This window comes from Serinus canaria, chromosome 10, assembly GCF_022539315.1.
Source record: "Serinus canaria isolate serCan28SL12 chromosome 10, serCan2020, whole genome shotgun sequence".
Lineage (NCBI taxonomy): Eukaryota > Metazoa > Chordata > Aves > Passeriformes > Fringillidae > Serinus > Serinus canaria.
In genome coordinates this window covers 12,566,841-12,589,797 of record NC_066324.1, presented here as the reverse complement: position 1 = coordinate 12,589,797, position 22,957 = coordinate 12,566,841, and the positions used below count along the sequence as shown (strand labels likewise).

General features: G+C 41.2%; 1 long non-coding RNA gene across 1 annotated transcript in view; it reads right to left on the bottom strand.

The window, feature by feature from the left end:
- Positions 1–17,950: 17,950 nt before the first annotated feature.
- Positions 17,951–22,957, bottom strand: part of LOC127059989 (uncharacterized) — a 72,561-nt gene continuing 67,554 nt past the window's right edge. The window contains exon 5 of the long non-coding RNA XR_007778431.1: positions 17,951–18,922. This is a non-coding gene — a long non-coding RNA (uncharacterized LOC127059989). The remainder of the gene's footprint in view (positions 18,923–22,957) is intronic.

The following is a 22,957-nucleotide window of genomic DNA, read 5'->3' as shown; positions in this document are numbered from 1 at the left end:
AAAGAGAAATTAATTTCTCATTTTAATTAAGCACAGACTATCCTGATAGCTGTACATCCAAACTGCCCTTTGCTGCTTCACTGAGGAGTTTGGATGTGAGTCTCCTTCCCTGTGAAGAGTAGAACAATCCTGTCTGAAGCAGAGCTCCCATGTTCTTCAGGGCCAGCCCACAGAGGTTCCTCTGCAGATCTAACTGAATTTCACTGGCAGACCTTGTCTCAGTTATGCTTTGTTCTAGTGAGTGTGCTTGGCAACTTGGCCATATCTCATAAGCCTTTGCTTTTGGAGCTAGACTTGCCAATGCAGCTTTAAACTAAATGGGGCTGTAAATCAAAATGTCCTCATCTACAATTCTTTCCTAAGCATCTGATTGCAATCATGCTGAATGCTACTTGTACAGGGATGTTTAAAACTGCCTATAAAACAACAGCTAATTGCTGATCTGCTTAATTAAAGAGAGCCTTTTCTTGTCACATATACAAAGATAAATGAAATAATCAGCTTTGGACTAATGAGAGATAATTAGATTATGCAGTCTGATAAATAAAGACAAAAATCCTGCAGATTGCCACTGTATTCTGGACAGCTGAGATCACCACAGGTTTTAGAGGTGCACTTTCCTCACCATTCTTTTTGAATTTTTTGCATCCCAGAATTAACAGGGTGATCATATCTTCCAGGCATTAATGACTGTTGTTATGTACTATAATTTAGGATTTGTTGTTTAAGAGCAGTGTGATTTGCATGGGCACAATTTAATTTGTTCAGAATTTAAGTTCCCATTTAAAAAAAATTACTAGATGTGACTGCTCACTGATGACCTTCCAGCCTGAACAGACTTGTGATGATGACAGTCCTCTTCAGGGAGGAAGTTAAAATGAAATGTCTTTGTTTGTTCTTTTTTGTTGTTCCATTTAGATTGATAAACAAAGGGTCAGTTTTGTCCAGAAGGCCTAAAATGTGTCTGCTCAGTGGGTGTTAACACCAAATTTTAGTAACTAGTGGGAATTGCTTATTTTAGTGGGTTCAGTTTCTTCTAAAGTGGTGCCCAAAGCTTTGGGGGAGCACCTGAGCAGCTTTCTTTATTCTTCCTTTCATTTGTGATCTCTGAAGAAGTAACTGTAGCTCACAAAAAGATGCTCTGCAGGCACACACCTAAAGCTTGCAACTCATAGGATCAGACTAGAGCTTGTAGAAAATTGACTCATCACACCAGGCAGAATGGACATCATTGGACCAACTGTTCTGCTCTTCAAGTCTCCTTCTGTTATACTGCACTTCTTGGCAATGTTGGCAGATCCCAAAGGTTTTTTTTAAAAACTGGCCAAAAAAAGAAAAAAAAACCCTGTAATTATCATTTTCCATATCAATTTTGTAGCAGCTCTACTTTTTACACAACGTGTGTTAAACTCAGCAAAACCTTTGTTAGTGTGGGGATATCAATAGATGACAAATTTACCAAGCAAGCAAAAATGAGATGTTTTTCCTGAGCCTGGTTTCTGTGGCAGGAGCCTGTTTACAGCTGGATTGTTTGGTTTCCTCCTAGAGCTGGGGTTTGGTGTCAAGAGCCAACACACAGGAAAAGCAGTGGTTGTTTCCTAAGTGAGAGGGATAGGAATTTCTGGTGACATCATGTGATTGTCAGAAAAAAAAAAAAAAAAAAAAAAAGATCAGTCATTTATCAGCATTTTTGTCTTATTTACAAGGTCAGAAGAGAATATCATTCTGACAATGTGTCTTCCTACACCTATGGCTAAAGTCCACTAAAGAGAGTACTAAATCTGTAATCAGTTTTGTGCTGCTGCTGTGATACACAAACAATATTCCAGTGATTTGAGTAATTTTTTTCACTGTATTTTCTAGATTAGTCATAGATAAGATTAAACAGCTGCTGCTTTCTCCTCTGCCAGCACTCACCATCCTGGAGTCACAGCCAGGTACTCACATGTCCCCAGCATGGACCAGCATGCTGCTGCTGCTCCAGGATCTGGAATTAAGGTCACCTTCACAGGGATATACTGTCACACTGGCACCTATTTTCAACCTATTTTTCAAGCCTCTTAAACCTAGATTAGACCAGTTAATTATTTTAATGTCTTCACATTCAGAGTTAAGATGTTGCATAGTATTAATGCCCATTTAATGAAAGACACACAGCCAAATCTTCCATTTAAGCTCCATAAGTTCTGCCTGTTAACAACACTGTGTTTTGTCTATCCTTGCATGGATCACGACACGGACACAAAGAAAAAAGGTGGAGAAGTGCATTTAATTAAATAGCAGGCATAGGTCAAGTGTCTGCCTCATATGTCATTGTACAGCAGAGATGACTGCAGGAAAACCCCAGGAAAATCAGCTACTCAGTGAAAGCAGGTCTGCTGGAGAGCCCTGTGGCTGCTCTCCCTTGGAGGAGCCATCCACAGAGCCTGCTGCCCTGTCTTGGACCTTCACCCAAGTTATGCCTTTTTTCCTGCCTCAGGAAAGAGGCAGCAAGCACAAAGAGTGGACCACCACAAAGTGTGAATGTTCCTCACCATGAGCAAAAGAAGGTGAATTGGACCATTTGTTACTGGGCAAGAGGCTTTTTTCATGGATTTTCAGAAAGATCCATATACAATACATCCTCTCTCATTAAAGGCAGCATGAACACTTAGTAAAGGTCAGCTCCTACCTGGGGTAGAGCTGTGGGGACACAAGAGGTTAAAGCTGGTAAAATTCCCTTGATATCTTTTATGGAGGTGAAGAGATAGCATATGAGAAGAAGAAATCAGTAAAAACATCATGTCCAGCTACTTAAGAGGAATGAGCTTTTAACTCTTGGAATTTCTGCAGTAAATATTTGTCAGCTGATATCTGGAGTACTCATCACTAGCTACTCAAAAACAATCCTCTAGCAGTTAGTTTCTGGGAAGCCTCTTTCCTATTCCCTTTATCTCCTGAAAAGCTGCTGTGCTGCTGCAGGAAGGCAGCCAGCACTCATCCATATCATCTGGAGGGCTCAGTCCTGAATCAGGACTCTTCACTGACAGGTGCTGCCCAAACCCAGAGCAGAAAATGATCACTGCATCAATAGTTTGGGATCAAATTATTCCCACACAGATTCTTTGTCTGTGGATTATGTCAATCAATGGCAAATACTTTCTTTGTACAGTTCCTTACACATTTAAAATGCTGCTGGATGTGAGGAGTGAGGTGGGAGAAGTGAGGGTATGACAGCATCTCACAGCAGATCAGCCTGAGGTGGGTGAGGAGGGTGCAGGGCCTCTGCAAGGGGCAATGTTTTCAAATGTTCCCACCCCCAATTTGTCTTTTCCTACACACCAGTGAAGCCAGTTGTGTTGCAATACTGATTTCTCCAGTTTGAGCCCGCCCATCCCTATAGCATGAGAAGGTGCCCTGGTGAGAGGTGGGAATTTTACCTTCCTTCATGCTTCTAACTTCAGTGTAACCTAATTTCAAGGAGCCAACAGCTACATCTCATCAGTAAAAGAATTGACCCTTGCCCTCTTCCCCCAGCAGCACAAACAGTGTTGACACAACAGGGATGCAAAGCAGGGGAAGAGCCCAGAGCAGGCATCAGATGCAGATGTGCAGAATGAGACCAGCTGCTGGTGTAAAGACAAAGAATATTTATCAAGAGCTAAAGTGTACTTGTAAATGTAGCTGTATTTGAGGTTTTAAAAAAAACTAAGATGAATATGCTTTTCATTATCTTAAAAGCACATTACTAAGTGTTTACAGCAGTGATTTGTAATTAAGTAATTTAGATTTGTCCACAAATTCTCACCTAGAAGTAGGTGTCGCATTACCTGCTCACCAAAGCTTTCTTAGAAGCAGTTGAATCCTGACAGAAAGCAAAATCCATTTGAGTTAGCATGGAAATCTCAGGGGAACTTTAAAATGATTCTTGAATAATTCTAAAATCTAATTGTATTTACACTCCTAACTGCTATAAGCCCTTTTTCAAATTCATTGGCAAACAAGTGAAACACGTCTGAGTTGTATGATTTATCACATGAGATTTCATCAGGGGTAGCACAGCTGAAATGAACTGCAGGTTCTCAGAAGCTAACAGGCAGATTCTGCCCCTTTTGGACATGCTGCAGTTTTTTGTTAGTGACTTTCAGGGGGAAGAGTCTTATTTGTGAAAAAAAGTGCACTTCTCTAAAGAACATTTAATGTCATGACTTATAACATTTGCTGCTGGGGACATTTTGCAAGATGATGAGAAAGCAGCATATACATTATTAGACTCACAATTTTAATATTAATAACTCTTTGCATTCTCATGGCACTTCTCAGCCTAGAAACTGAGTGCACTGCTGTGCATAGCAATGTGTGTGCCAGCGAGGGAGTGTTTGTTTGTTCCTCTGAGGCCAGCTGCTGCTCAGCCAGCTGAAGGCACAGCTCACACCCCTTGCAAGGGGATGATTACAGTAAGACAGAATCCTGCTAGGCTGTCTTGTCATAGGAGGCTGAAACACCATCAGCTCTCAGTGTCTCCTCAGTGGTGGGGCTGTCAGCAATCCTCCAGTTCTTGGTAGCTTTCAATTCTCAGGTACCTAACAATGGCCCTTCACTCTCAGTAACCAGGGAATATTCTCTGGAGACAGAAAATCCTGTCACATCATAGAATTAAAGACTGTTCCTTTCTGGTTTGGTCCCAAAGCATTGCGTTCAGGATCTGTTTTCTAAACACAGAGTTACAGGATTTTGCTCTTATTTGGGTGTGTGCAGCTGTGGACAGGAATGCAGACACCAGGAAGATTTGTATCTGATCTGTGGAATCAATTGCATGTGTACAGAGTCCCAGAACAGCCTGGTCCTTCACAGACTCTGCAGCACACATCCAGCCATCCTGGGTTGTGAGCACTACATTGAACACTGCATTTATGGCACTGAGTGCTCTCTGTTTGTCAATTAACACTCAGTAAAATAATTTCTGGCACAATTTTAACATACATTGTATTAAGTAATGTATATTTTCTTTTATATTATTCTACTTTTCCATCTTGAAGCATTGAGTTGTGCAGCTTTAGCTTATGAAGGACTGAGACCACCAAAGCCCATGGACTGCAGCAGAATTATTCACAATATTAAGCAGACATTTTTATGGTCAGACCCTTCAGATTGAAAAGGAATAACTTGAAATGCACCTTCTATTTGGTTGAAGGTGGGCATTGAGTCACTGTCTGGATGGAGGTGCTTTTCATTTTGCAGCATAATGTCTCCTGGGAATAGACAGAAAAGTTTGTAAGTGAACACTAAGCAGCTAAGCACCAGTACTGCAAAACCCTGGAAAGTTGTCAGGGCGTGGGGAAGACAGGTGTGCAAGGAGTGTTTTGAAATAAGGAATGTGTATTTTGACCGTGGGAAGTCTCAGAACACATCTTCAGAGCCCACAGAGCGATCCAAAAAAAATGAAGAGAAATCTATTGGCCTATTTCACAATCAAATAACAGAGATGCTGATGTAGTGTCCCAAAACAATTTCTGGATGTTTACTGGTTTTTATTTGCTGTGTTTCCTCTAAAGCAAAGTCCACATTAGAAATGTAAATATGACAGATTTCAATAGATCTTTATGACAGTGTTGTCTTTTTGGTATATATTTCAGTTACTTCTTGTCTATTTTGAATCCCATTTTGGTCATAAAAATAACGTGTTTTCTGTGCCCACCAACAAATGTACCAGTACAGAAAGGCAGCCCATGGGGCCTCCTGGAATCAAGGAGCAGGATTTTTTGTTGTGTTATTTACTGGTTTATTCTTCCGTAGGAACAAAGCACTATTTGATCCCCCCTTTTATTTCCACTACATCTCATTTGCTCTGTAGTTTACCCCCATCCATGTGCTCAGCAGAGGTATTTACAGCAGTAATAAAAGCATTTTTCTGTGGAGGGTCAAAAATCATTTCTCTTAATACATTTGTGGATCTGTTTTTAAACATCATCCGTTTGTTGTAGCAGTTATATTACAGTGGGAACTGAAAAATAGGTTTTTTACTGTCAGAAATAATTAATTAATAATTCAAGCCTATGTTAGTCTTTTTCTTATAGCACTAATGATACAAGTGACCCACAAACTATTTCCTTCATGCATTATTTTAGCCATCTACCTGCAGAGGGGAAAGCTGCTGTGTTCCCAGTGCTTAGCATGTGGGAATGTAGCAACCTTCCAATATGTTATGTCTGCAGATTAGAAGAGACACAGACTCATCCCTGGCCAGGAAGCTGCTGGCTCCATCCTCATTATGGCAGATTGATCAGTTTATACTGATTACAGGAAATGGCTGCTAACTGGGTGAATAAATAACACATCTGTGAGCAGGGCTTACCTTTATATTTATTGTTCCTTTCTCCAAAAATGATCATGTAGAAAATCAGAGGAGGGACAGCAATGTTCCACTCCATCACAGAAAGAATTTTTTCCATTTCCAATAATGGTAGCTGTTCTTTTCCCAGTTTACACAGACTAAAAAACAAGCATCCTTGCCTGTCCTTTCAAGGCTTCTCTCCTAGACATGCTATCTCCCAGCTAATATTCACATCTCTTAGCACACAGTGCCCTTGAGTAACTGTCATGTCATTTTGAGGAGTCCTAGGTGATACTAAAACCACAGGAAAGTTGCACTTTACCTGGGCTGCAGACTGACAGAATGCACCCTGCACGTGCCTGGGACACTGACAGTGCTTCCTGAGAGGGCTGTTTTGATTTGGGAAAACTTCCCACACCGTGGCACAATTTGCCACTCACTCCCCAAGAGGAGGGGAAAGGCTGGTGAGAAATGGAAGGACAAATTCACACACTGCAGTTTTATCAAGCAATCTGTTACACTGACCACACTATCTCTGCTCATGTGGGGAAGAAAGTTTAGTGTCTATACTGAACAAGAATATTCTATTCTTTTTATTCTTTTTTTATTTGTAAAAATAAATTATGTAACTATTTACATTTCAGCCATTCTCATCTTTCCATATTTTAGCATTATTGCGCTCCTTATTTCCATTTCCAGTCTCATTCATAAGAAAACAGGGGTTTGCATCATATTAGAATCATTTGCTTTATCAAGAGCCTGATTAAAGTCCAAATTAAAAAGAAATTCAATTTTAGTATCACCGTGTGTGTAGAGTAAATATGTTGTCTGCAGTAAAATTTTCACCTCCATTTGCTTTTGATGCTTATAATAACTTAGTAAGTTTTTTATTCAGTTTGTAAAGTGCCCCTTTTTAGCCTCTGGCTGCTGGGTGACACCATCTGTGATTTCCAATGAAATTAAATTAAGTGAAAATTCAATCAACACAAAGATTGCTGTTTCCACAACTTCTCTGGGAGGTTTGGGTTCTCACAGAAGTGACACATCTTTCCCACAGGAAGCACAAGCACTGGGTGAGGCAGTTTAACCCAAAGGAGAAGATTTCCCAGAGAATGGAGTAGCTAACATTCTATTTCCAGTGTATCGTGCCCGGTTTAATTAATGATTAATTATCATTAATGACCCTAGCTCAGCCCTTCTTGGCAACAGGCATTCAGGATGACCTCTGTGTTGCTCTGCAGAGCAGTGCCTGTCTCCAGGTACATCTTTATGATGTCCCCATGCTCTGAGAGTTCAGGGGTCGTTCCCTGGGCAGCCCCTGCTCGCAGCAGAGCCTTTCCAGCTGAGGGGGAGGAGAGCCCACAAGCACTGTGCTTGGGCACTGCAGCATGGGCAGCACCACACATTGGCTAGTCTCAACATACCTCACATGAGTGCTAGAATCTGAGGTCCAAGAACAAGGAAATCAGGGAATTAAAAAAAAAAAAGAGGTTAGGGGTTATTAAAAAGAAAAATATCTCTTTGCACCTGCTATTCTCTCCTTTTTCTTTCTGCTGAGATGCACTTCATTTTTTTTGCCTTTGCCATCACTGTATTATAATCTCCTCTTTAACCAGTTCCTAACAGGAAGCACAGACTGAGTTCAACAAAATCCAGTGAAAACATCCCTAGGGAAGCAGTCAGGTGGTCAAAGCTTGTGCAATTGTATCTGCACTGACATTCTGCTCACCTACCCAAACACTTCTGTGAACATATCAAAATACTAATTCCCCTTTCACCGCAGTCCTCTTTGATTCAGAAAGTTGAGTATTTCTTACCACATAATTTTTACAGGATTTTCCAATAGGACTTTATACAATCCATGGCCTAGATGACTCATAGTGTATTTACCAAAGGAGACAAGTAGTGATTTCCACCACAGTGGTGAGCTAATTTAATAATGGACACAAATGATAACTTACAGTACCAGAACTTCAGAGTATTTGACAATAATCCCTGCACTTCCCAGCAAACACTTTGAGAAAATGGGGATCAATGTCTAATAGTATTGGTTATTATTAGTATCCTCCTGACACATCGAGGCTTTTTCATCTTCTCTAATACAAAAATGAGGTCACTTTGAGCATATATTGGCAGAGAAACTTTACAAGAAGCTTGGAGGCTTAGATGAGGTTTTTAAACCAGAATAACTTCCTATTGTTTAACTGTTAAGTTTGCAGAATCCCTTCCACAGAACATGCAGTCCTTAGCTCAGGGAATGGGGACTACAGAAAAAGGGCTTAACTGATGGCACTGTAATGCACTTTTCATTTTATATTAGTGTCTAGCTACAAATCTATTTTCCAGGTGGACCGTGTGGCCTCTTGTACATCACCTTGAACGTGACAGTACAGTGTGCAAACCATTTGATGAAGGTTACTGTCAATAACAAAGGTGAGAGCAAAGAAAAGGATATCAATCCAAATTCTCTGAGTGTTGTTCCATAGTTTTACCCCTGATCACATAGCAGAGGCTGGGAGTTTTCAGTAACCCAGTACATGTGGAAAAAGAGGCGTGTGTGTGTGTAAGCAAAACAATAGGTGTCACCAGGTGTCACTATTACACGGGGTTTTTTCTTTACATGTGAGCAAATGGCCAGTTTGGAGAAGATATTTCATATTATCAGTTCATGCTTAAGCATTTGGTATAGAACCTTCAATGTAGATGGAAAAGGCTCTGCAAATGCAGGAGAACTTGCTGTCTTCTCTGGCTGATATCATGCACATCATTTCTCACTGGGGACAAGGAGAACCATGGGGCTGAGGTTCCTGCAAGGGAGAATTTCCCCAAGTGCTGCTGTGGAATCTCTCTTCTGGAATTAATATGAATATGTACAAATAAACCAAAATGCACTGTGATATCTCCTGTAAATACTTCACTGCCTCTTCTTTGCTGACAAATTGCTTGTAGAAGCCTGGTCATCTACTGCTATCTAGCAGAAGATAGGTGTAGTACTAAAGCAAGGTGCACCACTCGTGTGCTTGCTCTACAGTGTTGGTGTATTATACATCAAACAGTGGAAACAAGAGTAAATATTTGAAGAAGAAATGGTAGAGCATAATGACAATGATGGCTGGGGAGCTACTTTTACTATAAAACTGCAGATATGGACTTACCTGACCAGAGAATGCCGTGCTGTGTTTGAAGCTGTGGTGGATACCATGTGACTTCCCACAAAATCCAAACTGATGTGTGGGTAATGCACTGAATGTGTCTCAGACTGGAACCAGACTGTAGCTTCATGATAAATCCCACTCATACTGCCAAGCAGCTTGCAAAGAACCCACTTCTGTCTTGCCCTGGGTGGGAAAGGCACAGCTCAGAAGAGGGTTGGGGTTTCCACTGAAGGAAGAAATGTTGCCCAGCCATTGCAGGGGACAGTCAGCAGCCAAGGCTGGTGTTTGCTACCATGGGCACAGCTGGCATAGCTGCAAGTATTTGGTCTGAACTGTGGTTGTTTAGGTTGGAGGAAGCTTTACATTCAGCCTGCCTGGTGGCCATAGGGTGCTAAGGAACTCTGTCCCTCCAGACCCCAAGCACTGAGCTGTGTGGCGACCTCTGCAGAGAAAGCACTGAAATGCTCCAGGGTGCAAGTATTGGTTGTTTCAGTTTTAGTAATCCACCTCAGAATGTCATTTTCAGCAAAAGGAATTTCTGACAAATAAAACTTTCCTGCTTTCAACAGCTGCCTTTCTCCAAAGCTCACTAGAGGCAATAGGAATCTTTAAGCTGACTGAAAGGACTCTGCATCATTCCTGTTTTGAAGATTTCTTGCTTCCTACCTCATAGGAATAGTTTGCCTTGTGATGTGCTGCATTGCAGCTTGGTCTCTGGAAGAAGCAGAGTTGGAATTGATGAATCATTCTCGTCCTTGAGATATTGCCATATAGGACTGTAACTGTCATAAATAGTATTGCAGTGACTGAACTTAAAAGTCACAATCTGTGGAAGAACCTAATCCCTTTTGAACATTCACAGCTGCCTCCTTACCACCAACTTCACCTGATTCCCTTCAAGGGGGAAGCCTCTTTGAAGATATTTTCTTTCCTTTGCTTAAGAAACACTATCCATTCCTCTGCATGCTCTGACATTGCTTCTTCCCCTGAAAGCTGGTGCCCTTGGACATTTGAACCTCATTAAATTTAGAAAGCCCAGTAACTTGGGTTTGTTCCCATAGTGATGTTGCAAATCTCATATTTGCATGGGATTCTTTTTAAACATTCATTATCTCTTGTGGCTGCCAACACTAAGTATAATATCACATCCTCTTTTAGTTAGAAACATGAATTCTATAAGACATGGAGATTTATAGCAAAGTAAGGAAAAGGAGACAGTGCAGCAAAAAGAGAAATATTCAGTACATTTACTAGTGGGAAAGCTGCAGAAGGTAAAAACAACAAAAATAGATTGAGACAAAAAAAATGACAGACTTGATATGTGCTAGTGCAAATTGAAGACAAATTTTAGATTTGTGGGAAAATATTCACAATCCTCTCACCTGTCTCAGGATAAATATGAAACAGGGGACTCGCTATGCCAGAGGAAAAGACCTTTAATGAGTACCAATTCCTTCTTGTGGTTCAGCAAGCACTGTCCTGGTCACGACTGCCACAGCCTGCAGGTGCTGGCTGCCACATCTCCATCTTAAGTACTTGCTCCTGGGCACTCAGAGGAGGGCCAGTTTTATTAAGCCAGTTTGAGGCCATCAAAAAAGATGATACTCCTGATAGCTCAGGACTATAATAAGGTAGTGCATTACACATTGTGTAATAAATATAGCTGGAAGCATTACAAAATGGCTGGAGAAATCTCCAGCATTAATATTTGATTCAAGATCTTTTAGTTGTCTGTGGCATATTTTGATTGAGGAGGCTTGTGAGTATATTTATTTATTTTTAGATTTATGTAAATGTGCGCAGTCAACATCTCTTGAGGCAGCAGCATGGCATCCAGTAATACATGCTGTGTAGTGTAAGCCTGTTTCCATCAGAGTGAAGGAGCCCTGCTGCTCATCCCCAAACCCAAACACTGCTGAATTCCCCGAGGGAAAGAAAGCAGGCAGCAGCTCCCAGCGCTTGCGCTGGGCAGCAGCAGAGCCGCTGGAAGGAATGCGTGGAAGGAACGTGTGTTTGAGGCTCCCGGGCTGCGGTGTGAGCGGCTCGGCCAGGTTCGGAGACCCTGGGGGTTTGCCCGGCCAGCTCGGCAGCGACAGGAGCTCCTGTGCGGCTCCTGCCCGGGCTGGCCTCCGGAAAGCAGCGGGGGAGGCAGCGGGGAGCGCCCGGGCCGCTGTCCCCAGCTGCGGGCAGGCTCTGGGCCAGCCCAGCCTCCCTGGCAGCCCCAGCGCGGGGCATCCGGCCGGGCAGAGCTTGCTCAGGCACAGGGCTCATCCCTGCAGCCCCTGCCGCCTCCCCCGACTGCACAGATCCTGCTGGGATTTTGGGCTGGGGGAGAGGCTTGATGTTCCTCTTTAGATCTAGCTCTAATGTCCTATCTGCCGAGGAAACGGTGCATGGTTATTTTCTAAAAACAAAATCTTCCCTGCCAAACCCAAGTAATGCAGTTTTCTAAACAGGTTTTTCTAACGGGACAGTTGTTGTAAGGAGGAGTTTTTTGGAAATCTCTGTGGTTTGTGTAATTCAGGAAGCCAGAGAACGACGAGTATGGCTGTTATCCCAAAGAGGGCAGCTGGGGAAAGGGCTGCCCAGGTCTGTGCTCAGGGATGGTGTCTGGGCACAGTGTGTCACCCACTGGGGAGTCTGGATTCTGCTTTCCCAGGATCCCAGCTGCCCTGCACCCTGCCTTCCCAGGATCCCAGCTGCCCTGCACCCTGCCTTGCCCAGACCAGCCCCTGGGGCTGCCTGACCCCCCAGCTTTCCCGAGGAGCCCCAGCCCCAGAGCTGCCCCTGGGGCTCCCTGCTGGCCTCTCCCCGCAGAAGGCTGCAGCCCTGGCAGCCCAAGGATGCCCAGGGCTGGTTGTCCAGGAGGGGACACCCAGCACATCTCAGGGGATCACAGTGGCCACATCCAGCCTGGTCCTGGGGACTCATTCAGGGCTGGAGCATCACTCCAGAGTGGTTTGATTTAATCACTTTGCTCTTCTCTGAGTCTGGGCAGGTCAGACTGTCTGATGAGAGCTGGGTTTGCAGGTTTTGAGCAAGTACTTTGTGCAGGTAGAAGTATGGTAGTTATCAAAGTTTAAATTATTGAATGTCATCTAGTATTTTTTTTTAACTAGAACAATTTCTGATGAACATTTGTGATTTTTCTATTACTTTGAAAGGATAAAGAAACATCTGTCCTTCTGCAAAATCTTTTGATTCTTTGTTTCCTTAGAAAAGTGGAGTGACAGGTTTATTTTTTTAAAAAGAGATTAAAGATGAAAGAAGTTAGAACCCCAACTTTTATGTTTTTCCAACAGCAATATTTCAACGTTCTTAAAATTATTTTACACTTTAAAATCTCATTTAGTTAAACAAAATGCCATTTAAACAGTTTTTTTATGCCTTAATTTTTCTTTTAAGTAAGATTAGCAAAAAAAAAACTTTCTTATAGGAAAAAAATAAAGAGATAACAGAAGGTGGCCTCCATGTTCATATTTTCCAGAATTGTCTTCCCTATTTCACAGCATGAGTTGAGAGAAGAAGAGTGCTAAAACTTCATCTGGCCATATTTGCCCTCTTAAATTTTCCTGTACTGCAACACAATCATTTTCTCACTTTCATCTTCATTTCATGTAAAGAAATGTAGGGTCAGAGAAGAGGTTTCTCACTCCATCTCATTCATGCATTGGAAAGAAAAGTAAAGTGGAAACAGTCAACTGAAAATCTGATTTTCCAGAGATATTTCTGTCCCACCAGGACAGCAGCACTCCTCACCTTGCCATGTCCCCACTGCCCAACCCCATGGAGATTCCACCAAAGGAAGGTGTCTCTACCTCTCCCTCCCTCTCTCCTTTCTCCTGGCTTCTCTAAGTAAGCAATAAACACAGTTTTAGACCTGTCACTGTTTTCCACTGGTTGGCAACCTCAGCTTTCTGAGGATGGCTTTTGTCTAATTGTTCTGGTGAGTGATTCAGCCGCAGCCCGTGGGACGACAGCGGTTCCTCGTGGCTGACGGGCTGCTTTGTGCTCATGTCACAACTTCTTTGGGAAATTGTTAGCTCCCACTCTGGTAATTCAATTTTGATGAATACCCTGTAACTTAATTTACTCTGTGGCAAAACACAATTGTATAAACAAATTGGTTCTGTCCACACCCATCGTACCTTCACGGGGTATCATTTTAATATTAACCACTTCCAGCTAGGAGAGATCATGTTGTACAGCCTGAAGCAGGAATATGTCTGTAAGCATAGGGCAGATGGTTTTAGTTTCACATTGCAGCTTTTACAGAGGTCATTTGCTGAATGTGAGAATAACAGACCAAAATAAAAGAAATTGTCATAATGTATCAAAAAAGGTGAGTTGTGACAGCAGCTGGGAGACCTGGCAGGAACCAGGACACTGCTGCATGGGATCTGCACGCAGTCAAACACAGCAACAGTCTGTGTTCCAAGGAGTGCAGAGCATAAATATTATGGAAATAAGCTTTAGTTCAGTAATTATGTTAAAAAATTGTGAAATATTGACCATCATTAGCCTATTGCAGGAGATATTGCAAAGGTGTTAAAGAAAATTAAAAGCTTCTTTCCGTGCTAGCAGGAGCAGCCTCCAGCCTATTGGGCAGCTCAGGCTGTGTCTGCACCATGGGATCAGGGCCCCATAACACCTTCCAGTGAGGAAAATAGCTGGCCTAAACCTGGAATCTGAAATATGTTTAGTTGCCTTGAGACCCCGAGAACTTCCTTAATTAAGTTTGATGCAAGCCTACCTGTAGTCATTGACTTAGGGGTTGCATTATTGAGAGGAACACCATTTAAGTTTTTGGATAACAGAATATGGATGGCAAAATCAATAAGAGATTTGCTGTATTATGTTTGCTTTAAAGTATGGAAGTGTTGTATGTAAATATTATCAAAATTGTGATATTTGAGCCTGATAATAAAGGAAAGGCAACACCAGGGATGTTAACCACAGCAAGGCAGTCTAGTCTCTTTATTTCTTTCACAGTCATCCTGACAATTTGACTTCCATATTCCTGGCAAAAAGGGTGATGGAAGATGTTTTAAAAGAGATTGAAGAAACTGACACCCTTTGTACTGCAACAAAAATGCAGTGTGAAGCTAGCCAGACTCACTCTTTAAAAAATGCTGATAACCCTATTGATCAGAGTGGGATTATGTCAGGGGTCAGATCAGCCCAGTGTTATTTCCAGAACTGCCTTCATCATCACCAGTTCCCATCTCATGTTCTCCAAATGTCCAGTGTGAACCCACAGATGTTTCCAGGCACTCTCAAGGCAAACATGTGGCACCAGCTCCTTGCAGGTGTTCCTTTAAGGGCTCAAAATGGTCTAAAAAAGGTGTTTAGCATATGCCTCCCATGTGCCCTCTCCCTGATTCACAGTAAGTCTGCAGGTTCTCCCCATGGCCCAGGCACTGGCACTGAGGGCTGGGTGCTGTTTTAAAACCTCACTAGAGTTAATGCTGTATCTTCTGCCCCTTAGATCTCCAAATGTGCAGTTCTTCCTTCTCACCAAGTCTCTGTGCACACTGGGCTCTGTCGTGTTCATCCCCTGGTGACTCGGGGTGTGTGGGTGTGCCTGGCACATGGTGGCAGGAGGGGCTGTGCTCCCAGCACAGCTCCTGCTCAGCAGGCACCAGGGCCAGCCCTCCAGGGACTGCAGGCAGCCTCCTTGACATCCTAAGTAGGTTTCAGCAAGTGGAGAAGAATAATGTAGGTGCAAATAAATATTTGAGAAATTGACTTTAAGAACTCCATTGTGATCTTGTCTTGGCCCCGTCACAAAGGATGTTTATTGTTTGCTGTCTCTGCCTATGGATCTCCTTTTGGAATCTCTGGAGCTGTTATTAAAGGAGAAAGCTGGAAACTTGAAATCTGCTGGGCCCAACTGTTTAATGGGTATGGATTTATCTAAGGATGCTTTGCCCAGCAGCAAGGAGCTGTAAGAGCACGTCACTAGTTCTTCCCAGTCCAATGACCTGATGTTGTTTCTGATCTCTGTTTATAGCAAGCTTTGTTTTTTAACAAGGAGCTTTGGTCAATGCTATCTTGGAAAAATTCAGGTTTCCCTAACACTTCTGTTAATATTTTTGGCTAATGGAGAACATGATCCTACAGACAATAGTGATTTGCTCCAAATTTCTTATTCACAGGTAGCTTCAAAACTTTTCTGTCTCAATGTAGTTTTGCAGGTCTAAGATAGATTTTTAGCCACAGACTGCACTGGCCTTCTAGAACAAGAATTGTTCAATGGTGTCATGGATGATAAACTCTTACCTTGCCCTCCAAACACTCTGTAGGGGTCTCTGATTTACCAGCACATGCCTGAATGCTGTCCTGGATGCAACCATGTCCTCAAATGCCTTGTTGGCTTGGGCCTTGCTGTAAGAACCTAAGCATGTGTCTAAATATCTGCAGTATTGGGACTATAACAGTTTTTCTATTTTACAAAGATCAGTACAAACTGGAATCAAAATGCTCCCCCTGGATGTAGAGCAGATATCTTTCAACCACCATTTTGGAGTGGTTTTTTTTTAAATTGTTTTTTCGGTTTTGGGATTTACTCAACCCTTCTTTGATCTGCTGTGAAATGTTATTTCCACCAAAGGTGGTCTCTGTATTAAGATGCAAGCTGCTTGAACAGGAAATTAACCATGGTGATTAATGATGATAATGGATGAATGCTTTTGTCACTAACAAAACTGCATGACCGCATATAAGCCTTAAAAACAGAATTTAAAAAATAACATTATTTAATCTGTTTCAAGAAGATTGTAAATGCCTTGAGATATTGATCCAGCCTGTGAGACCGCTTATAAGGATACTCTCTGCCTGCTGTAGTGTGCTTAGATACAATCTAATAAGAGCTCATTGAATAATAAACAATGGTAGCCACCCAATCCTAAAAATTTAGATTGACGGAATTCCCTCCCCAGCGAAGAGAAAAAAGCTGCCCATAAACCCATTACTGTCCACTCACCCATAAGCCAATAGAAGATCTTGGATTATTGGAACTCTTAGCTTTAAGAGAAATTGCTTTCCTAAATTTGACCTCCCACACTAAATATAAAATATGGAGCATCTGTAATGAAGGGATTGCAGCCCAAATAGCTATCATCTCTCGGTGGCAAAGGTTAGAAGGTTGATGCACATTGGTTCCATGGGGATGGGGATGTTGGTGACCTTTTGGCATGAAAATGGTCACTTGGAGCTGTAATGTGAGAGAAAGGGGTCGGGTATTAGCCACTAAAGACTCTCTGATGCTGTGTCCTTGTTAAGCTTTTACAGAAAAAGCCATGGAGGCATTATGGGAAACAGCATCAAATCCCATCTACCAGATCTGAATATGATACAGAGGAAAAGTGAAACTGGATACATGCTCCATTTGGGTAACATTTCTTCACTTCTTAAAAGGACAAATGCCATCTGAGCTTATATAGAGCATTCAATTCAAAGAATCAGCAGGTAAAAACAATATTCTTTTGGCCACTCCTTGACTCCACTTTCCATTGGCTCGTGATGGGCCAACTCTGTAAGTCCCAAGATGCTTTCCCTTCCCTTGTTTGCTTAAGGAGTCAAATATTGCAGAAAGCAAAACAAAAATCCAGTATGTGGTTAAATGAAATTGCTGCTGTCCATAGCCTGTGTTTTAGTGTAATTCCTGTAAATGATTGTGAGGGGCTATAGAGGGAAACACAGCGAACACAATGTTCCTTTTTGATCAGCAGCTTTTAACAAAGGAAGGATGTTGAACATCTGAAAGTAGGGAGTGTGGAGTTCACTGCAGGTCACCATTAAGGACAAGAACAAGGTAATGTAAGAGGCTGTGTGATTCCAGGTTGACAGGAGGATTTTAAAAGATCAAAAGTGTTTTATATATATGTTTTAGAGGACCAGAAGTGCTTTCAGTCAACAGATGAAAATGCTAATGTTTAGAAATGATGAAAGCAAGACAAATGTGGTGGTGAATTCCAACTGAGTCATCAAAACAACAAGTATTCTTAGTCTGTGGTTTTTAAAAGATTATTGCAAATTGTCCATCAGTGCAGGTGTGGTAAAAATGGCTATTCTGCTGCTATATGAAGAGCTCAGTGCATCTGTTATTTTGGGATGGCAGAGTTGACAGTGAGTTGTGACTTGCAGTATTTCTCCTTTTAGAGCTAGATGTATTTGAATAAGCCTGTTAATTATTTAAGCTTTACATTGTGCTCTCTTCCTGTCAGCAACAGCAATAGAAATGTTTTTACTGTATAATTAAGGAGCTGGAGAGAAAAGAAAGAAACATTTAATAGCTGTTTCTGATAGAACCTTCATCAGTTTAGTGTGAAAAAGAAAAATGATGGAGTAATATTGCCACCAGCAATCCCTCAGTCAGGTGACTTTTTTGCTGGATCAATTCTGGTTGCTAAGCAACAAGCAAAAAGGCACAGTTATGTTTTGGTAAATCTTTTATTTTTGAATATTCTGTGCTGGAGTTTCAGATGCTCTATCTCTTACTAATGCTCTTGATTCAAGACTCAGGGCATCTTCTGAGCCATAAAAGCCCATCTTTTCTCATTTAAAAGGGATGATGTTATTTAGTTTTCAGAAAAACTTTTGTGGCTAATGCACACTTGGAAATGCAAAACTGAGCCGGTGATTAGAGAATTTGTTAAAGAAAACCACAGAAAAATCATTACAACAACTTTGACATTTTTGGTTAATGATATCTACATTAATGAGTTAATTGCCAATGCATCACATTTTATGCCACTATCAAATATTAATGTTATCAATGTTATAATAATAGCATCTATTGATATAATTGAAGCTTGCTTTCCAATAGGTGTCACCATGAATAATACCATTGCAGTATTAAAATCAATAATAAGAATATTAGGAGGGCATTATAAAATGTCAATACAATGAAAACCACTTAAATGAATACTCGATATAAAACAAACTGACTAAATATACTAAGCTATAATTTAAAAGAATAAATTCACCACCCTGTGTATAACAGTTTGGACATTGCAACTCTACCATTCTTAAAAGCAGCAGACTGACACTAGTAATCAAAAAAGTTATGAAGAGAAGAAATCATCGTGCATTCAGTGAGAAAATATTCAAAGAGAATATGCTGGAGGAAAGTATAAATAATATAAGTGGTTTGATCTTACATTTGAGATAAAGCCTTAGTGTTGCAAGTGTCCAAAATCTGCTTGCAAATATCAGTGCCTGTCTTCCTTTGAGGTCAGTTCTAGCCAGACACTGCTGATGCCTGGCAGGATACGTGCACTGTGTATAAAGAAATTCACTGCCCAGCCCTGGAAGAGGGCTGGAAAGACAAAATTCCAATTCTCCAACATGAAACATCTTGTCAGTCTGTGGCCATTGCTTTTCCTTTTCAATGGTGGCAAACTGGCACAAAGCTGGGGGAGTGAGGGTAATTCTCTGTGCCTTTCAGCACCTGACAATGAGGAAAAAAAAAGAAAGGTCACAAGTAAGCTTTGAAAATGTGGCACCTGAATATAGCCTGTTCTGTTTGTGTGGAACAGCAAGCAGAACAAATATTTAGGGGGGAAAGAGGCACAGGTAAAGTACTTAATTTCCATTGAGTGGACTGAGTGAAACACCCCCAGTCTGGATTGGTTTGGCCATTTATCCTGACACCCACAGGAGCGAGGTGGGCACTGGCAGCTGCTGGGGTGGCAGCGTTTGTCCCTGGGCTGGGTCCTGGCCATGCCCTGGAGCAGGGAGGAGCCCTGGCTCTCCTCCAGCTCTGTGGCTGGGCTGGGAAAACATCCTCAGCATCCTGGCCCATCCTCAGCAACACTGATCCTCAAAGACCTGCCCTGCCCCTGGGAAGCAATAATTCAATGCAGGAAAGCAATTCTGCATTTCATTCTGTCCCGGGTTTGGTGCTGGCTGGGTGTGCAGCCAGGGCCAAGCCCCCTCCCACAGCCTGAGCTGGGCAGGGCCCACAGTGGATCTAGCAACATCTATAATTAAACTGAGGGGAATAAAGGTATTCCAGAGAAACATCCAAGTTATCAGCTCTGGCTGACTTCCCATTTTTGGCTGCCTGTGGTAGTGATCTCCATTCCCCACCACACAGGCTTTGCTGCTGGAGATGCATTTGAAACTTTACCTGGGAACTCCAAAAATCAGAATTGTAAATCTGAAGGCTTTATCTTACTAGAGTTATCTTTAGCTATACCTGCCAAAAAAGTTTTAAGACAGCTCAGACTTATTTGCCCAAAAACATTTGACATTTACTTCATTACTCAGTGGACTGCATTCCCTTTAAATAAATTTTCCAGTGATCTGGACTTTCACCATGAAAATCTGTACAGTGAACTCCTAGTTTATTATGCCTACTTGAAAAGGGTAATTTAATAAGGCATCAGTACAAATACTTAATTGTGCAATGGCTATTGACAATGCCTTTAAACAGTTGCATATTTGCCAGATTTAGCTAATGGAAGTAGAATTGCCACTTAATGTCTCAGTTTGCACTGGCTGAAAATAAATTGTATCTGACATTCCTTTGGCTTTTAAAGGACATATTTGGATATTTACAGTCAGATTGATCTTTTGTTACATTTATGCTTCTTGTGTGAAAAAGTATGAAGTAATTTAGATGGAGATACTTATTTACACATACAGTATTTGTAATAGCTTCCCTCAGTCTGATGTTTCACAGGCTTGAGATATTGATATCAGGGAGAGTTGATGGAAAAATAACTTGACAAAATCTATTTCTTCAAAAATGTGCAGATTTGTAAAAGGTGAAATTTGCTGCAACAGGCTACCTCTAATGACATTTCCATTTATAAGAAGTTTTGAAAAATAAATTACAAATCATTCATACAGAATTTTGCATAATTTCCTACAAATTTGGTTTTATCACGTTTGCTTTTTAATTTTAATTCATAACAAAATTAAGTCAAAGAAAAATTCTAAAAGCAAAACAGTGGCATTATGAACACATGAAAACAAAGTATTCTGTTGGCATAAGGTGAGCTTTTTCTTGGGTTTTGGTTCAAAAAACTTTTGCAGCATTTCATTCTGATTTAGGATGCAAATGAGGTCTACAATACTGAAAATGGGGAAAAAAGCTCATATTGAGTTATACTGCAGATACATTTAGCTCATTTTGTATTCTCTGTTAGAGATATAATTACTTATCTCTGTACTTCCCCTTTCCTCATACCTAAATTAAGAAGCAAAATATTTTTTTAATGAGGCAACTTATCATCACATTAAGAGGCTCAGGAGCAATTGAATTACAAGTATTGTAATACTGCAATTTTTTCAATTGTAATGAATGTACTGTCAAGTGTGAATCCACTTTATTCTGATGAAACCAATTTTTTTTGCATTTGTTTTCAGTAAATGTTAAGGTTTGTCTGTAGATTGACATGTAAAGTTTCTACTTTGAATTTCTGAATTGCTAACAAATAACCAGAAAACACATGAACACCTGTGGGGTGGCTACTGACTTGTGAATGACTTGAAATCAGCCCTTGAATATTCTGCATTTTCCAGAATCCAGGGAAACTCAGCCCAGCTTCGTTGTCTAGACCAATTGCACCACACACAAACAATCTGTATGAGAAATACCCATATTTTTGATCCTAAATGCTCATTCAGAGACCTATGAAGAGGCAGAGATACAAGAATTCATTGCTCTGAGCTCTCTCCCTGTTGGCAATGGTCTCCAGCAGGCTGCCCATGCTGAAACTGGGGAATGGCTGAGGGGAAATGGTGGCAGAACTTCTGTCAGGTGTGCAGGGCTGGAGCCATTAAGGGCTTTTAAGGGAATAATAAAACTTCAAATTTAACATGGGAATTTTATGAATAGTCAGTGTATGGAATGTATGCTAATGCTGTAGTGATGAGTTTGAATAACTCAGTGACAGATACTTATGTTAACTGCAGGTCCATTGGCTCTGAAAATATTAATTTTAGACCAAATAGAAGGACCTCAATTAAAATAAATGTATAAATCAGATGAGGATTAACCTATGAGAATGATGCTGTGTCCTTTTTACCAGCCAGTCTTTTTCATTGGGGTTATTTTTTTATTCAGTGATAAATTTTGATACCTGTTACAAGTCTAAAACCTCATGCAGTGGTTATTTAGGCATTGAAGGGTCAGGGGATTTTTTTGCCTGTACTTTTGGTGAGTTAGTTTTGCTCATATGGATGCTCTGGTAGAAATAACCATTGGAAGAGAGAAATAGTGGCAGAAAGATTAGTACCTGGATTCTCATCTTTCAAGGCTCCTTTTGTGGCATGGAGAGGAACTGCCTTTCCATTTCATAAGAGGATTTCCTTTTGTACCTCCTCTTGCTTGGGCAGCAACATTCAAGCTGTGAGTTCAGCTCACCACTCTTTTGATTGTAAAAGGGGGTTATAATTGCTGTAGTTTCCCTCCCTTAGCACTGCTTTTCCTAACTTATTTCATTTCTGTCTTCTCCAGAATACCTGTATGTTTGCATGTGAGCTCTTCCTGAGAAGAGCTTTGTATTTCTGGGCATTTCTGTGGGCCCATCCTGCAGTGAACTGGCTCTTTCTGCACACTTCATAATGAGTACAGAGAGAAAATTCCTTGTCTTTTGTCACTGCTCTGGGCTGGACCATTCCTTAACTCCACGTGTTCTTGAAATGCAGACATTAGATGCTGATAGGGAATTATAGTTAGTTTAGAAAATATCAAAGATTTCCCCTGGAGAAGACCACTGCTACAATGTTATAGTGAGTTCTGCACTAATGTATGGAGAGGGGCAGACAGAGAATGACAGCACCAAGTTATGAAAATAGGATAAAGGACATAGCAATAGAGAAACTAGATCATGAGCCTGGAGTCCAGCAGGATTTCTCTCTCTGTCCTCAGAGACAGAAGGACAGCTCAGCCCCAGTGATGCAATGACACAAACTGCCACCTATGCTACAGGGTCTCATATTTGCAGTTTGCTCTCGGCTGATTTAGATTTGCCAAAGTTCATTATTTCAACATTAGGCAGCGCTGGAAAATTCCACTCACTGCTGGAGAGAGCATTGCAGCTAAAAATAGTGAACAGCAGCCACTGTCTATGGATTGTCTATAAAAAGTGCACATAGGATCTCCTGTGTAGAAACAGGTTGGTGTGTGTGGGCACATTCATTTCTTGGTGCTTTGTCAGCAGTGAAGCAGACACTCCAGGTTTTTAGACATACCCCTTTTCCTGTGGCATAGCTGCTGCCAGAGCATTGGGAAAGCTCTTATTGAGATATGGGGCACACCAGCTCTGTGAAGGAAAACTATTTCATGCTTCCACAGAGAACAAATCTGTAACCAAACTTTCATTCAAAAGCCTATAAATGTCCACAGGGAAGATAGCAATTTTCTCTTCTTGCCACTGTTTTGTTAAAAAAAAAAAAAAAAGAAAAAAACAAAACTAATAATAGAGAAAAAAACCTTACAACAAGGAGTAATAAAAAGGTAATCCATAGTCTG